The sequence below is a fragment of the Phaseolus vulgaris genome, chromosome 8 (genome assembly GCF_051622355.1).
Source record: "Phaseolus vulgaris cultivar YP4 chromosome 8, ASM5162235v1, whole genome shotgun sequence".
NCBI classification, from domain to species: Eukaryota; Viridiplantae; Streptophyta; class Magnoliopsida; order Fabales; family Fabaceae; genus Phaseolus; species Phaseolus vulgaris.
The window spans coordinates 32739327-32756795 of record NC_143505.1 but is presented as its reverse complement, the minus strand read 5'-3'; the positions used below and the strand labels follow the sequence as shown (position 1 = coordinate 32756795).

The 17469-nt window shown below is 34.7% G+C and overlaps 1 pseudogene; it reads right to left on the bottom strand.

Annotated features, from left to right (window-relative positions):
- Positions 1–14159: 14159 nt before the first annotated feature.
- LOC150025560 (uncharacterized) lies at positions 14160–15724 on the bottom strand (annotated as a pseudogene).
- Between the last annotated feature and the right edge of the window lie 1745 nt (positions 15725–17469).

Here is a 17469-nt window from a genome sequence, read left to right as displayed (position 1 = left end):
TTAAATGCAATGAATAGTTTGTTAAGATTTGATAACAAACAACATCTTTGAATATATTCAGAAAAACAAATTTGAGTTTTAAGAACTTACACAAGATTTTGAGATTTTCAAAGAGTTGAGATTGCTTAGAGATTGAGATTGATCAAAGAGTGTGAGATAGGATTTCTGCTTGTATTGATTTCAGAATTGCTTTTGTAACAAGTGTAATCCTTGTATCTGTTGAACAAGAATCTTTGTGTGTTTGCTGAGAAGTGTTGTGTGTTCTTGAGGGGATCAAGATCAACATTCTTAGTGTTGGTGTGTTGGCCAAGAGAAGTGTGTTTCTTGAGGGGATCAAGGTCACTTTCTTGGTTGTGTTGTAAGTGATCTAGGTTTGATTGCTTAGTGAAATTCCTCAGTGGTTTCTGAGAAGACTGGATGTAGCTCTGGGTTTAGAGTGAACCAGTATAAACATTTGTGTGCATTCTCTCTATCCTTAATCTCTTTAAATTCAGTTTTAATATTTGCAAACTCGTATAAACAACCGATTGTTTTCTGGTGCTGTTGTTTTTGCTTTGAGTTTTTGGCAAACTGAATTCTTTATCATTTGTTTCTTGAGATAATTTCATTCTTAACTTAAAAGTTTACGAAAACCCTCTTTAAACAATTCACCCCCCCCCCCTCTAGTTTAAAGCCATCCTTTCTAACAATTGGCATCGAAAGCTTGGTTCTTGAAATTTATTCAAGTGTGATCCTAAAATTGTTTTTGATGGCTGATTGACTACCTTTTGGGGAAGGTGCTTCAATCAATAGACCACCTATGTTTTGTAGTTTGAACTACCAATTTTGAAAAGTGAGAATGAAAATCTTTATGGAATCACTTGACAAAGGAATTTGGGATGCAATTGAAAATGGTCCTTTTATCCCAAAGTTTGAAAAAGATGGATCTTTCATTGAAAAGCCTTGGTCTCAATGGACTGATTCAGAAAGCAAGAAGGCCAAATTCGATTGCATTGCCAAAAATATAATAACCTCTGCTTTAAATTCAGATGAGTTTTTCAGGGTCTCTCAATGCAAATCATCAAAAGAAATGTGGGACACCTTGGAGGTAACTCATGAAGGTACAAATGAGGTGAAGAGAGCTAGGAAGCATACTCTAATCCAAGAGTATGAGATGTTCAGAATGCTCAAAGGTGAAACAATTGTTGAGGTGCAGAAAAGATTCACGCACATCACAAATCATCTCATGAGCCTTGACAAGACCTTTGAAAAGGAAGAGCTAAACATCAAGATCTTGAAATGTCTTGATAGAGCATGGCAACCCAAGGTAACTGTTATTTCCGAATCTAAAGATCTAACATCCTTGAGTATGGCTTCTTTGTTTAGCAAGCTTAGGGAACATGAGTTAGAGATGAATCGACTCAATGTTCAAGAAAGCGAAGACAAGCACGTAAGGAGCATAGCCTTAAAAGCTTCCAAGCATAAAGGCAAACAAGAATCCAACGATGATAGTGACGATGAAAACATTAGCTTGCTGTCAAGAAAGTTTAGCAAATTCTTGAAAAGGAACCGCAACAAGGACAACAACAAAGATATGTATGGAAACAAGAAATCTAATGATTTTAATTCCAATAACTATACCTGTTTTGGATGTGGTGAGCAAGGTCACGTAAAGGCAAATTTTCCAAACAAAAGCAAAGAGAAAAAGCCTAGCTACAAGGACAAGAAGGGCAAAACAAAGAGAGCCTACATAGCTTGGGATGAAAATGAGGTATCGTCATCAAGTTCTTCATCAAGTGAAGATGAGAAAGCAAACATCTGCTTGATTGCTGAAGAAGATGATGAATCATGTAGCTCAAGTGAGGTAAGTTCATGTGCTTCTTTAAATGAACAAAATTATAGTGAATTACTTGAAGCTTTTCAAGAAACTCACGATGAAGCTAATCGATTGGTGCCTTTAAACAACCGATTGAAAGAACTTAACAGCTGGCTGGAAAAGAGAGTGAAATCACTTGAAGATGAGATTGAAAAATCAAAAAATGATTTCAAAAACCTGGAAAATCATTTCAAAAATTCTTCTTGCAAGTGTGACACTCTCATTTGTGAAAATTGTGAAAATCTTGAGAAAAAGGTGCATTATCTTGTTGACACTGTGGACAAGCTTTCAAAAGGGAAATCTAACTTTGAAAATGTCTTGGCATCTCAAAGATGTGTTTTTGGAAAGGCTGGTTTAGGTTTTAATCCACAAAACCAACAAGATAAGTTTTCAAAAAAAAAATTTAAGAAAGCCAGTAAAACAACCGATTGTTAAATCGAAACAACCGGTTGTTACATGCTTTTATTGCATGAAGAAGGGCCATTCGGTTAGATTCTGCAAAATAAGAAAGTTTTCTATTCCTAGAGGCTACATGAAATGGATTCCTAAAGTATGTGAGGTTCCAAATGAGAAAATGAAATCAATTGGACCCACATTTGTAAAGGGACCAAATTTTGTTGCTTGAACTCATACTTGTGTAGGAAATCTAAAGAAGTGTGAAAGACTGAGTCATCTGATCAAGTTTTTGGAAAGAAACGACCAACATTGAAGCTGAATCAATGTTATGTATATGTCCAAAAGACCTCAACAGTTAAATCAAGGCTTCTTGATCTAAAAGCACATGGCTCATTGAAAGAACAACACAAAGGATAAGACATACCTTATCTCTGTTATTAATCTCTGTTTTTAAGTTTTTTTTTTTGTATAACCTCCTTAAAGTGTTCAATTTCATCTGCTTTGATTTAATTCTTCTCGTGCTTAAAAATTCAAAATGATTTTACTGCTGCAGAAAAACAACCGATTGTTTTCTCGAAACAATCGATTGTTTTGAGTCTGACAACACTGTGAAGAAATCAATTTAATTTCTATTTTGAATTTCTGTCTGTTGCAGATCAAATTAAAGAGAGAATCCTTGGTCAATGAACCTGTGTTGAAAGCTGATCACGCTCAGAAAGAAGTTACAACAATCATAAATGAATATATTCCAAAATCTTGGAAATTCAAGAACCTTAATGACTAGTCAAAGATCACATGTGAAGACCATGTGATTTTCTGCTTTTACTGACCTTTTCTGTGCAGGGCATGGTCAAGTCCTTTCTCTCTGAAAATCTGGTACCCAGTCATGTCATTAAATGCTTTATGATTCTGTTTGTGCTATAAAACTTATTGCGGTTGATCTTCCACAAGAACAACCAATTGCAACATCTCTTGAAAAATCTGTGAGTGAGCTTTTCTCTGCTTTTCATCTCTGCCATCATGGACTCAACTCCTCCCACCTCAAGAAGAGTCAAATCCAGAGCAGTAAGGTCTGAAGGAAAGCTTGAAGGATGGTTTTCTGGTGATAATGATCTTATTGAGATATATAGATTTGAAACTAGCACCAAAGTGATAAACAACCCTAAAGTTGTTTGCTTTGATTGGATGAAAAGCCAAAAGCTGGACAATGTCAGAAGGCTTCTCAAAGATCAGTCCCTTAGAAAGTTCTTGGAGATGAAAGGGAATATCTATCCAGATTTGATAAGAGTTTTCTACACAAATCTCAAGTTTGAGGGAAACAACCTTGTTTCTCATGTAAAAGGTGTAGATATGGATATTACACATGAAGTGTGGACTGCTGTAGCTGGTCTAAAGTACTCAGGCCTCTGAATTAACAAGGGGGACCTTGGAGTAGTGGAGGACTTCAACAAAGTTCAATACTACAAGAGCTGCTTGAAGAACCAAAATGCACAAGTTAAGACTTGTTCGGTTAGTGGCTTAAGGCTTGATGAAAGATTGCTAGCCCTCATTGTGACTTGGATTCTAACTCCAAGGGGGAGCAATCATTTAGTCCTTACTGAAGAGGATCTGATGTACATCTTCTGCATTATGAAGAAGATCAGAATTAATTGGATACACATCATCAAAGAGCTCATGCAAAAGGCAATGAGGTTAAGTGACTATCATTATCCATATGCTTTTTTGATTTCTAAATTTCTGCTCTATTTTGAAGTGAACCTAGAGGATGAAACATCTGAGTTGGTCAAGTCAACTCAAGAGTTGAACAATGGATCTCTCAGCAAAATGGGTTTTACCAAAGTAGGTGGCAAATGGATTAGCAAAGATGGTGACTTTGGAGCCCCATTTAGTGCTGCTGCTGATCGTGAACAAGATGAACATGCTGCAGATATGGATTTTCAACATGAAGATCTACCTGAAGCACATAAAGATGTTGGACCTAGTGCTGGTGTTGGAAATCAAGAAGAAAGAATGCAATTCATGTCTTCTTTTGAGGAACTCATGGTTAATAGGCTTGATAGCTTTGCGGAGAATCAAAGGAATCTCCATGATCTATGTGTCAGCAATTTCCAGAGGATTGATAACAGGTTTGACAGCATGGATGCACGTTTCATGACCCTAGATGAACAGATTGAGGCAATACAAAACCAAATCTTTGATCTTCAATATGCTGATGAAGATGAATGAAGAAAAACAACCAGTTGATGTATCGAAACAACCGATTGTTTTTTGTGGTTATATCAGTTTTTCTATTTTCTGTTTTTTTTTTGTTGTTGTTTTAAATCTGATGTATTAAGAACAATTATCTTGTTCATCTCTTCTTTTTGTCTATTTGTGAAGACAAATAGGGGGAGATATATGTTGTGTTTGATTTCAGTTTTTATATTCTGCAAAACAGTTTGGATGAGTGAAACCTTATAGGTTTTTGCTCCTATATTTGTTTGTTGTTTGCTCTTTGCTCTGATATTATGTTCTAAACCTCTATATTTATTTATGTGCTAACCAAATATCAGAAGTTCTGTGTTTTGCTTAAAACTGTGCTTTGCAGGAACTGCTTCAGATTCAATCAGGTACAACACAAGCATCAGGGATTTGTCTTCATCAAATAGGGGGAGATTGTTGAACCAAGTGGTGTTCAAGCTTTGAAGAATCCAAACCCTTTGAAGGATGTTGAAGGTTAGGTTGTGCTTGTTGTTGCTGAGCTGTCTTAGATAGGATCTGGGTAGATTGTTTATGTAATCCACTCTTGATTGAATCCAAAACATAGGCATTCTCAATCTTTTTAAAAGAAAAGTGTTTTTCAAACTAAGTGAAAAACAACCGATTGTTTTGTCGAAACAACTGATTGTTTTATACTTACGTGTTTATAGAAAAGATTGAAAACTGTTTTTATGGTTGACTTGCTGTCAAAACCAAAACAACCGATTGATTCGTGGAAACAACCGATTGTTTGTTTTGGTACCATAACAAAAAACTGTTTTGTGCTTTGACTGAGCATTAAATGATTTTCTAACTGTTTACGCTCCAGTTTTTAATGCTTTGACCAATCTTTAAATGCAATGAATAGTTTGTTAAGATTTGATAACAAACAACATCTTTGAATATATTCAGAAAAACAAATTTGAGTTTTAAGAACTTACACAAGATTTTGAGATTTTCAAAGAGTTGAGATTGCTTAGAGATTGAGATTGATCAAAGAGTGTGAGATAGGATTTCTGCTTGTATTGATTTCAAAATTGCTTTTGTAACAAGTGTATTCCTTGTATCTGTTGAACAAGAATCTTTGTGTGTTTGCTGAGAAGTGTTGTGTGTTCTTGAGGGGATCAAGATCAGCATTCTTAGTGTTGGTGTGTTGGCCAAGAGAAGTGTGTTTCTTGAGGGGATCAAGGTCACTTTCTTGGTTGTGTTGTAAGTGATCTAGGTTTGTTTGCTTAGTGGAATTCCTCAGTGGTTTCTGAGAAGACTGGATGTAGCTCTGGGTTTAGAGTGAACCAGTATAAACATTTGTGTGCATTCTCTCTATCCTTAATCTCTTTAAATTCAGTTTTAATATTTGCAAACTCGTATAAACAACCGATTGTTTCTGTGAAACAACCGATTGTTTTTCTGGTGCTATTGTTTTTGCTTTGAGTTTTTGGCAAACTGAATTCTTTATCATTTGTTTCTTGAGATAATTTCATTCTTAACTTAAAAGTTTGCGAAAACCCTCTTTAAACAATTCACCCCCCCTCTAGTTTAAAGCCATCCTTTCTAACAAAACCATTCAGCCTCAACACCATTGGCTAAGAGGATTGAAGAGGATGGGGCCTGATGAAGAGATTGAGGATTCTTTTTCTTCTTCTTAACCTTGAAAATAAAGGTACATAGTAGTGTTGGATTTTATTGGGTCTTGTATTCTAGGTCAACATAGTGTAGGATTTATTTTGGACCTTGTATTTGGATCAAGTAGAGTAAAATATTATTTGGGCCTTGTATTTAGACCATAAATAAACCCAACCCTAGGAGGAAAAAATGGTGCCAAACTAGGGTAAATAACCCAGCTTGGGTGCCAAGTTTGTGTTTGCCTTGAAGCTTCGGTTGCAAACTACTTCTTTGAGAAGCTTACTCCCTATGTTAGGGTTATGTTTAGGGTTTGAGAAGCTTGGGTTGCAAGCTTCCTTCTCGTATAAATAAGGCACCCATGTACATGAATTTTCAGCTTTAAATTGAATAGCCAAAATTTATACTCTCACTTGTTCTTAGCTTTCTTTAGGTTATCTCTTTTTATAGAAGTTAGCCTAGAACCTTTTCAAGAGTTAGCCTAACCCCTTTCAAATTCAGATCCAATTTCCACAATAAATTACTTTCTCTAACTCCTAACATCTTCACATGCTTCTGCCTCCATAAAAGGACCTTCTCCTCCACGGTTTCAAGCATTGAAGCGAAGGAGAAAGTCATCAAATAACATCAAAGCAATATATCTTAACAAAAAGATGAAGAAGAAACAATATCAAAGAAATGAATCAGAACAAGCATGTAGATAATGTGTATAGATGTTTATTTATAACATATGAAAATTAAAACATATAGTACACTTCTTGAATCTAATGCAAATAAGTATATGTGTCTAAAGAAAATCTATCTACATAAGCTATGATTACTTGAAAAAGTGTTGTATACAAACCATTGCTATATGTTTGTCCTTTTACTGTAAAAAAGTGTATCTTTCTCTCCCATTTTGTCATATACAAAATGTATAGAGAATTTTAGTGGTAACTAATATTTTTTTATTTATATTTATAACTTTATTTTATCTTCAAAGTACTTTCATATACTTTATTATATATATTTTTACCTTTTCTGGTTATTAATAACTAGTGGAAACACAAACACTCTCGCGTTTGTGTATCTGCATTTTTTATTTTTATCATTTACATATAATTATGTTTAATATTAAAATTTGAATAAATGATATTATTTGTACATTTGTATCATCAGTATAAATTTATAATTGATTCTAATAAATATGGATAATACACATGATAAAGATACATAAATTTTCTAAGTGTACCTACTAATGAATTGTTATCGAAACATAACAAATAGAGTAGTTATATATGGTAAGTTTACAATTGTCAAGTAAAATTATAATATTTTTGTTACCTGCATTTTTTATTGATCAAGCCAAATGTCAAATAGATATCAATCCCATTTCTGAAACAATATTTGTGATATAAATAATGTTGTTTCTTCTTTCTCTATAAGTTTTTCTTCGTGTATTCATTTGTCCTTTATTCAATGGCCATTTTTCGTCTTCTATTTCAAACATTTAGTCTTCAAGTTTGTGTTTGTCATTCTTGTGTTGAATAAATTTACATCTTCCATATATACTCTGGAAAATACCATCATCCATCCATGGAAGAAACTGTACCATTTCACACGTCCTCCAGACCTACCCCAGTTCCATCAACTATTTCAAGGCTTCTTCATCATAATATTTTTGTTACATAGTTTACCAAGGTACTGCATGCTTTGGTTAGACACTCCAGCTGATAGTGTTTCTACACCACTATGGATGAAGAGTCTTGGCTTATATTGTAGAGGGGATGGTTGAAACAACTGCAACTGCCACTTCCCTCAAGCTGAATGAGGGAGTACTTCTTCTCTCACTTTTATTATACACATTTATTTGTTGATTTTCCATTGAGGACAATGTATGATTTAAGTGTGGGGGAGGAGAATCATAGTTTAGGATTTATCTTTTGTTGATTTGTTTTTGTGCTTTTCTTTTATTTATTTGAATTTCTTTTTGCTTCTGTTAAAATAAATAAGTTTTTTAGGATTGTCTAATGGCTGACATGTTTTATAATTCTTGAAAATCTTGGTTTCTTGATATTTTTCGTTTGGATTTTCTTAAAAATTGATAAATAAGTTGGTTATGAGAAATTTTGGGTTGAATCTTTTGATAAAATGTCCCTAGTGAGTTTTGAGCCTTAATTGATATATCATTTAATACTCTTTTTAGTGTGTTTTCACTCATGTTTGCTTATACTCTAGAACTTAGCTTGATTCTTTGTTTTACAATTGTGTTTTATGTGCATGAACTGATATGATAGAGGCATTCTTTGTTTAAATTAACCCACTAGCCATACTAGCCTACCTTTATGATAATAATCCATTTGTTAGCCCCTTGAGCCTATAGCCTTTTTCTTATTTTTAACCCTCATTACAAGTCTCAAAACAAAACAAAAAAACCATGTTTGTCCCTACCTTAGAAGATAAAGGAGCTTTGAAATCATTTGGGAATAGGTTTTTGAATAAGTATGGGGTGTATGTCATTTTCAAAGTTTACCACTTCAGTTTTAAAGAAAAAAAAAAGGGATAGAAAAAAAGGGAATACAACAAGAAAAAAAAAAAGCAAAGCAAAATAAATAAAATAAGAGTGGATCCTCTAATATATTGGATTGACTGTCTACTATATGAAAAAAATTATATCTTGAAATAAAAGAGGAGTTGAATTGTCATAATACTTCCACTTGTTTTTAGACCTACCCACCATTGCTCCTTTGTTTTTCTATGGTTTTTAAGCCTCTTTTCCCCCTTTTACCTACCTTTACCTTAACCTCACTACATCCCTTATAAAGCCCTATTGATCTTTGATTGCATATTTTTCGATGGTTGGAAATATTAGAGTCATGCTAAGCATATGGTAGTGTTTGTCTGCATGGGTGCTGAGTGTAAATACAAATCCTAAACACTTGAGAGTAGGAGAGTGTCTAGTGAAGTTTTGTCAATTTTGATTCAACCTTTGATTTCAATTACCTGCTTGTATATTAAAATAAAGGAATTTCCATTCACATTTTTCTTGATTCCTCGATTTCTTGAAATTATATCATGTTTTTCATTATGAATTCTTAGAATTTGTTATTTGTTATTTGCACTGCTTTTTCTTTTCTTTTTAAACCTTAGAGTGTTTTGCCCAGGAGTGCAAAATGATAAGTGTGGGGATATTTGATGAGCATATATTTATTCACATTTAATATCTTTAATCATAGATTATTGGACTATAATAATAAATAAATCCATTGTTTTAATTAATATTCATATAATTGGGTTTATTTGGGCCTTAACTATTATCTTTGGTAATTTTGTGTTTTTAGGGTAAATTATCTGAAGCATCTACCTTTGTGAATGGGCCAAACATGCAAAAGTCCAAGTTGCTTCTTTGAATCAAAACAGAAAACAAATTTTGAGGAGAAGAAAGAGAAAATAAAAGCTACAAGATTCCAGAAACAGAATTAGAAGCAAATCTTCTGCAAAATAAAAAGAATTATGGAAAGTGGAAACTGTTTACAAAATCTAAACTGCAATATTTTCCCAAGATCCTTGGAGCAGAAAAGCCTATAAAAGGACACAAACATCAAGTAGAAAGAGGGAGAGTTTCATAGGGTTTTCTTAGTTTATTTTCTTCTTAGTAATTCTTTTGTTTTGCCTCCGCATGGAAGGCTAAACCTTTTTGGTTGATTCTTTTGTAATTTCCCATTGAGTTATGAGGTTTTGTTCAATAAAAGTTTCATTTTTCAATTCTTTATAGCAGTTGTTTTTATTGTCTAATCTCCTGGAAAACTAGTTTTTGTGAGAGGTTGTACTTGAACGCATGATTGAGAGTCTTCCTTATCTTAAACTTTGGTTTCTTAGTTAGTTCACATTGTTCTAATTAATTTCTTGGGCGCATGATTCAAGAGAGAGGAGGTAAGCATTCCCATGGAGTATACGCATGGAACAAAGTGGGTATTGATTAAACTAGTAGACGCATGTTTTACTGGTGAGTTTCAGTTGAATTAGATTGGCGCATGTTCAATCTGGTTTAACTCTATTGGAGGATTGAGAAAAGATTAATCTTTAGAGAACCTATGAAGAATTCAATGGTGGAAGAACTTGGGATCAACCGCTTTTTATTTGCTATTTTAATCTCTTTTATATTTTCTGCACAACTATCTCAAACCCCTTTTTTATTTTTATTGTTATTGTTAACTTTTATTCCTTGCAGATAGATTTTAAACCCTGATCAATTGATTTTACTATTGGATTTGTTGGGAGACGACTTGGGGACATTTGTCCAAAATTATACTATCATCTCTCTAGTGTTAGACAAGTCTACGCTAGAATCATATTAATTTGACAGCAAAACGAAAGCTATATGCGTTCAAGTACAACCTCTCACAAAAATCAGTTTTCCAGGAGATTAGACAATAAAAACAACTGTTATAAAGAATTGAAAAATGAAACTTTTATTGAACAAAACCTCATAACTCAATGGGAAATTACAAAAGAATCAACCAAAAAGGTTTAGCCTTCCATGCGGAAGCAAAACAAAAGAGTTACTAAGAAGAAAATAAACTAAGAAAACCCTATGAAACTCTCTCTCTTTCTACTTGATGCTTGTGTCCTTTTATAGGCTTTTCTGCTCCAAGGATCTTGGAAAAATATTGCAGTTTAGATTTTGTAAACAGTTTCCACATTCCATAATTCTTTTTATTTTGCAGAATATTTGCTTCCAATTCTGTTTCTAGAATCTTGTAGCTTTTATTTTCTCTTTCTTCTCCTCAAAATTTGTTTTCTGTTTTGATTCAAAGAAGCTATTAAAAGGGAGATGCTTCAGATAATTTACCCTAAAAACACAAAATTACCAAAGATAATAGTTAAGGCCCAAATACACCCAATTATATGAATATTAATTAAAACAATGGATTTATTCATTATTATAGTCCAATAATCTATGATTAAAGCTATTAAATGTGAATAAATATATGCTCATCAATGTCAATCCCATTTCTGAAACAATATTTGTGATATAAATAATGTTGTTTCTTCTTTCTTTATAAGTTTTTCTCCGTGTATTCATTTGTCATTTGTTCAATGGTCATTTTTCGTCTTCTATTTCAAACATTTAGTCTTCAAGTTTGTGTTTGTCATTCTTGCGTTGATCTTTTATTACTTATATTTTCCATTTTGTTATGTAATCTATTAAAATGTGGAAAAATAATAAACATTAAAAAATTATAAAAACTAAATATTTATATTTACTTTTAATTAGAAAATTTTAAAGTACTAAATAATTTGTTTAAAATAAGATTATCTAAATTTTTAATACTATTTTTTGATAAAATTACAGTAAAGAAAACTAAGTTAGTAAATAATAAGGTAAACATATAAGGGTATTGATATATTAATTTCAAGTAAATTTCATATTTGTTAACAATATTAATTTTATCTGCAATGAACTTATTGTTGATTTTGGCTTAATCCCAAGTCCCACATCGGTGGGTTCATTGTTTGGGAAGGAAGTTTGAGGGTTATAAATTAAACTCTCCTCCTTCATTGTTAAATATCTCAATTTGTAATATCTTCTTCCATAATAATAAAAGTGAGTTGTTTTTGTTGTGCTCGGAGATTAGGCTAAATTGGCCGAACTCCGTTAACAATTTTCTGGTGTGTTTTTTCCTCTTTATCTCTTTTATTATTCCGCTCTGTTTATTCAATATTATTTGTCGAGTAGCTTTGTTAGGGTTCTGTTTTAGTGCGGAAATTACCCGTTTTTCCCAACAAGTGGTATCAAAAGCCAAAGGTTCGCCTTGGGTTGTTTGAAATTATTTGTAATATTGAATACTATATTTTGAGTTTGTAATGGCAAATCAAGAAGAACAAGCGAAGGATGTATCCAGAGTGTCGGGCTCCTCGTCATCATGGTCGAGGTTCCCGGTGTCCACTTTGAAATTGGCGGTGGAAATATTTGATGGCACTGGACATTTTGGTATGTGGAAGGAGAGGTCTTGGACTCTCTTTTCAGCAGGGTCTTGATATTGCTATTGAAGGAGAGAAACCAGAAGAGGTAGAGGAGAAAGAATGGAGCATCATCAACCGGTTGGCATGCGGAACTATTCGATCCTGCCTGTCTAGAGAGCAGAAGTATGTTGTAAAAAATGAGACTTCCACCAGTACAAAAAGGTAGATTAACGACGGTTAAAATCAACATTTAAATACGGTTCCAGAACCGTCGTTATTACAGGAGTCGTTAAAAGGTATGGGTTTTTCACGACGGTTCCCAGAACCGTCGTTAAAACTCCTACTTATAACGACGTGTGGAAACCGTCGTTAAAGGTGGCTTGTGATTTTTTTTTGAAAAATTTAAGGGACTTTTAAAGACGGTTCCCAGAGGAACCGTCGTTGTAAATATGCCTTTTAAAGACGGTTCCAAGTGGAACCGTCGTTATATATTGCTTAAAAAAAATTTATTTATTTTTTAAAAAATCTCAAACCTGCATAAAGTTTTCAATCTCACAAATGCCTTTTCTTTATTGATGGTCGTTCTTGTAAGTGATTCAATCTCACAAATGTCATTGTTTGTATCTTCTGGGTCATTATGTTGTTTTTTTCCATGTAGCACAACAGACCAGTGGTCAGACGTAGGATCTTGGATATAGAAAACTTGGGAAGTTTTATGTGCCATTATAAATGGTTCGTCTTGATAACCTATCTTTCGAAAGTCAACCAAAGTCATTCCTGATTCATCAACTTTGACACCAGTCTTATTGTCAACCCACTTGCATTTGAAAACAGGTACAGTAAACTTGGTATAATTAACTTCCCAAATCTCTACTATGACACCATAATAAGGCATTGATCCCACAACAGGATTTTGATCCTTTGCAGTTGAAAACTACATAGACTCTGCCTCCAAGGTGACTCCGCTATTTTGCACTATACTCCTATCATCTCGAGACTTTGTGTAAAACAAACAACCATTTACTTCATAGCCAAAACAACATAAAACATCAAATTTGAGACCGTTTGCAAGCCATGTTAATGTTTCAGATGCTGATGGATCATTCATTATTTGTTGCTTAAACCATGACATGAAAGTTTTGTTATGCTCAATTAACACCCATTTTTCTGATTGTCTTGGATTTTTATATTTGACAATGTCTTTGTGTGTATCTAAGTATGGTAACACCTCATCAGTGTTATTCAAGATATACAAGTGTGCTTGCAGAACCTCTTCTCTAGATTTGCTTATGACATGTACACCTCTTGAAGATTTACTTATGAATCTACAAGAGTGCCAACCTTTTTCAGGAACTCCTATACATTTGGCTTTTGACATGTACTCGGAACAAAACTCAATAGATTCTTCTGAAATGTATCTTTCAATAATGGAAGCTTCTAGACGACATTGATTCTTCACATATCCCTTCAAAATCTTCATGTATCGTTCAACTGGATACATCCATCGCATATAAACTGGCCCACACAATCTGATTTCTCTAACAAGATGAACAACCAAGTGTACCATAATATCAAAAAAAGATGGAGGAAAAAACATCTCGAGTTGACACAAGATAACAATTATTTCTTCTTCAAGTTCATCCAACTTCTGAGAGTCAATCTCTTTACTACATATGGAATTGAAAAATGAACATAGTCGAGTGATTGTATGCCTAACATTTTTGGGCAAGATTCCACGAAAAGCCACCGGTAGTAATTGTTGCATTAGAACGTGACAATCATGTGGATTTTAAGCCAATTAGTTTCAAATCATTCATAGATACAAGACTCTTCACATTTGAAGAGTAGCCTTGTGGTACCTTTAAGACATTCACAAAAACTTGTTTTCTCTTTCTTTAACAAAGTGTAACACGCTGCAGGCAAGTATGTACGTTTACCAACTTCTCTCGGTGCCAATTCCTCTCGTATATTCATTTCAATCTAATCCAGACGTGCATTCACACCATCCTTTATTTTGCCTTTAATGTTCAGAAGTGTTCCTATTAGACTGTCACACACATTCTTCTCTACGTGCATTACATCTAGACAGTGTCTAACATCTAACTTACACCAATACGGAAGATAAAAAAAAGATTGATCTCTTCTTCCATATTTCACTCACAGTTTCCTTCTTCTTCATTTTTCCAAAAGTCACATTAACATTTTTTATTTTTTCATAAATTTCAACACCACTTAAGGGAGTGGGACAAATGTCATGTTCTTGGTATCCGTTAAAAGCTTTTTTCAATCGACGATACGAATGATATTTCTTTAGAAATCTACGATGCCCAAGATACACGGTTTTTCTTCCATGTTTCAACTGCTCATAAGATGTCTTGTCTTGACATATTGGACATGCTATATGGCCTTTCACACTATAACCTGACAAGTTCCCATATGCAGGGAAGTCATTGATATTACAAAACAACATCGCATGCAATCAGAAAGATTCATTTTTCAACGCGTCAAACACATCTACCCCTTCATTCCACAATAATTTCAAATCTTCAATCAATGGATTAAGATAAACATCTATGTCATTTCCAGGTTGTTTTGGACCAGAGATCATCATAGATAACATCATGTATTTGCGCTTCATACACAAAGCAGGAGGTAAGTTGTAAATCACTAACAAAACGGGCCATGAACTATGATTACTACTTAAATTTCCAAAGGGATTCATTCCATCAGTTGCCAATCTAAGTCTTAAGTTTCTTGATTCTTTTCCAAATTCAGGAAATTCTTTATCAATATTCTTCCACTGCAAAGAATCAGCAGGATGACGAAGTAGTCCATCACTTTTTCTATTATCTGCATGCCACCTAAGGTTTTTAGCATCATCTGTATTTGCAAACAAACGCTTAAGCCTTGGAATTATTGGAAGATACCAAACAACCTTAGCAGGAGGACCTTCCTTTGTGAATTTATCAATTTCATCATTCTGACCAACTTTAACCTTATAATGTGACAAACCACACCTGGGACATCTTCTTAAATCTTCATACTCATTTCTGTATAAAATACAATCGTTAGAATATGAATGTATTTTTCTATACTCCATACCCATTGGACAAAGTATTTTTTTTGCCTCATAATTTTGATTAGGCAAGGTATTTCCTTCTGGAAGCATGTCCTTAAGCAATTGAAGCAATTCTGTAAAACTTTTTCAGTCCATCCATTCATTGCCTTCAAATTCATCAACCTTAACACTGCTGATAATCGTGTGAAGTTAGTTGAACTAGGATACAAAGGAGTCTCTCCATCATTAGACATATTTTCGAAAACTGCATTAGCAAAACATTTTGCACCAACATCACGAATCATGTCTTCTAATCTATCGTCCATTGAGAAATGAACTTCCTCGGAAGCTTCGCACACACTTGGCAAGTCTAACAATTCACCATGCCACGTCCATGTTGTATAACTTTTCAAAAATCCATCACACAAAAGATGTTCTCTAATTTCAGAAACACTCAAAATCCTTCCATTCAAACAATTGACACAAGGACACCTTATTCTTACTCCATTATTACAACTAACGACATTATGTTCTGCGAACTGTATGAATTCTTCCACCCCTTTTTCGTAAGCATCACTTATCCGTGGTGTATTAATCCAACTCCGATCCATAGAATTGGTAAACTAAGAAAATCTAAAAGTCACACACTATTCCATATAATCAAGTGTACTATCTAATTCATTATAAAACTAAATCAAAATTGCCAAAGGTCAGACACCTCTGGACTCAGAATCAATACGTTCATCAGGTAAAAACAATATCTAATATATATAAATCAAAATTGTCGAAGTTCGGACACCTTCGGACTCAGAATCACAAAGTTCAACACATTTAAACAATATATAATAACAATATCTAACAATTATTAATTAATAAAATATATAAATAAAAATTAATATATTATTAATTAAATAAATAAATACTAACTTGGAAATGGAACGAAACAAGAGTAGTAGAAAAGTTGGCGCCTTTCTGCAGGAGTGCAGAAATGTTGGTGCAATGGATTATAAGGCAGCGACGAAGTCTTGCTGTGACGAAGAACACGCGTGCGGTGGTCACGACCGGAGGACCCACGCGACGTCCAGACTGGCAGCTCACGGAGGACCCATGGGCGGCGAAGCCGCGATGAAGAAGCTCCGCAGGTGCGGCGCCAAGACGACCCACGACGTGGGGCTGGGCGGCGGTGACGAGCAACGAGAGCTGCGACGCGAGGTGAGGTTGCGCGGCGGTGACGAGCCACGACAAGTGCAGACCAAGCGGAGAGAGGGCATCGTCCAAGCGGCGATAAGTGTTAGCGGCGACGACCGGTGTGGCGGGCTCAAGGACGGCGGCATGAACATTAATAGTGAACGACGGCACGAAACGGCGTGGGGCTGGGCACACTCAAGGACGGCGTGGCGCAAAACCCTTTGGAAAAGTGAAAAGCAATGAAAAGAAGAAGTGAAGAATAGAGAATGCGCTGGCCAGAAATTTGAAATCTGAAGAGAAACAAAGACGGTTCCCTAAGGAACCATCGTGATAAGTCATGGCTGGGGGTTATAAAGACGGTTCCCTTGGAACCGTCGTGGTATGTCCAACTTATAAAGACGGTTCCAGTAGGAACCGTCGTGATATATCTAACTTATTTACAAAATTGCCACCGTGTTTTTTATAATGATGGTTATTTCTAAACCGTCTTTGTTTGGAGTCGTTAATGAAGCTTTTTGTACTAGTGTTCTGCACACAAACTGTGGAAGGCATTGGAGGACAAGTTTCTGAAGAAGAGCGGTCAGAACAAGCTCCTGATGAAGAAAAGGTTGTTCCGATTTGACTACCAATAAGGTACTACTATGAATGCACATATCACTATGTTTAATCAATTAGTAGCAGGCCTGTTGAATTTAGATGTGAAGTTTGAGGATGAGGATTTGGCTTTGATGTTGTTATCATCTCTTCCTGATGAATTTGAACATTTGGAGACTACGCTCCTTCACGGGAAGGAGAATGTGTCGTTAGATGTTGTTTGTTCTGCTTTATATAGTCATGAATTGAGAAAGCAGGATAAGATGAAAACTAAATCAACGACATCAAAAGAAGCATTGGTGGCAAGAGGTCATCAGCAAAGCCAAACAAAGGGGAGAAGAGGGAGGTCTAAGTCTAAAGGTCGAGTCGTTGCCAAAGATGAGTGTGCATTCTGTCATGAGAAAGGACACTAGAAGAAAGATTGTCCAAAACTGCAGAAGAAAGGGAAGGCTCCACAAGATGCAAATGTTGCAGAATGCAAAAGTGATGTGGAATCAGATATCTCTTTAATTGTCTCGCTTTCAGCATCATCGTATCCAGATGAGTGGATATTGGATTCAGGTTGTACCTATCA